Source organism: Propithecus coquereli, unplaced genomic scaffold, assembly GCF_000956105.1.
Source record: "Propithecus coquereli isolate 6110/MARCELLA unplaced genomic scaffold, Pcoq_1.0 Scaffold186, whole genome shotgun sequence".
Lineage (NCBI taxonomy): Eukaryota > Metazoa > Chordata > Mammalia > Primates > Indriidae > Propithecus > Propithecus coquereli.
In genome coordinates, this window is record NW_012143412.1 from 3796043 (window position 1) to 3797342 (window position 1300).

The 1300-nt window shown below is 35.4% G+C and overlaps 1 protein-coding gene across 1 annotated transcript in view; it reads right to left on the bottom strand.

Moving 5' to 3' along the window:
* The window catches only part of ZC3HAV1 (zinc finger CCCH-type, antiviral 1), a 91343-nt gene that overhangs the window by 5635 nt on the left and 84408 nt on the right, over nt 1–1300 (bottom strand). The window lies entirely within an intron of this gene.

The following is a 1300-nucleotide window of genomic DNA, read 5'->3' on the forward strand; positions in this document are numbered from 1 at the left end:
GCCTTGCCCCCACCTGGCTAGGTTGACAGTGAGGCACAGTTTGTTTGACTCCCACAGAAACCTTTTAACTTTTTAACTGTTTAACTAATAGACAAGTCACTTTTGCTCTGTGAGTTCCAGTTTTCTCATCTGTAAAATAGAGATACTAGTATCTCTCTGACAAGGTTGCCATGCAGATCTGCCCAAATGAACTCCAGAAACGATGAAGTGCCCTACAAAGGTTAATTGTTCTCTGGGAAAGAGAACCATTAGATGTCTGCCTTTGAATCTTGATCCAAGAGTTTTGCAAGAGCAACCCATTCATTCAAACAAACACATACACTTGTAGCAAAGGACTTTTTCCCCACCTTTTATGATTCACCCACCAAACAAGTAAAAACCAAGTACCTTAAACCCATTTGAGGGCAGGGAGCCAAGGTCCTGCTGAGGAAGAAATGTTGAGGTTAAAGGCTCTGACGGGGTCTGCATCAGTTGATAGCTACAAATAAAGATAGATTAAGAATTCTCTTAGCTCCTTGTTCCATATGTCCAAGTGACTTTTTATCTTAATTGCCTGCCAGTAAGTCAAGGTTCCTAGAGAAATACACAGTGTGTTTATTTCTGAATTTTTCTTTGGACTACATCCTTGCAGATTCCTGATATGGATGTACCAGTAAGCACACTTTTAAAAACTACAGTAACTATTCATAATCAGTAAATTAAATGCTATTTTCCCATTGATTTAAAATGCACAAGCATTGATTCTTTTTCATATTTCTGCTCAACCTTCAAAGGTTTTAATGTGTTAGCATTAAGCAAATGTGTCTAACAGCTTCAAATGATAAAACATTTAAGTATATTAAAGATTCAAGGGAAAGAATTCTGTCTTTCTTGCATGAACTATTAATATATTTTAGGCTAACCATACAGGAGGAAAAATTCTTTTTTATAGATGAATCACAGCTAATAATTGCAAAAGAATCGCTGGAATTAGAAAACCACCATTTTGCAACATCTAATGACATAATGGATCTAAATTATCATCATTATCTAATTAATAATTAGATAATCACCTAAATAATCATCATCATTAGCTACTAAAACCGTAAGTGAAAGATTGGATGAGGAGTACTATAATGGAAGGATCAGAATGGAATGATCTGAACCTACTCTGTGATCTTCATCACTAAAAAGAGGACAATCAGACCTTACATATCTCTTCATAAGATGTGACAGAAAGTACAACACATCACTCGTATGGTATTCTTGACCAAAAACTGAGTATGAATCTAATCAGTCCTCTAAATCTAATGATCAATTT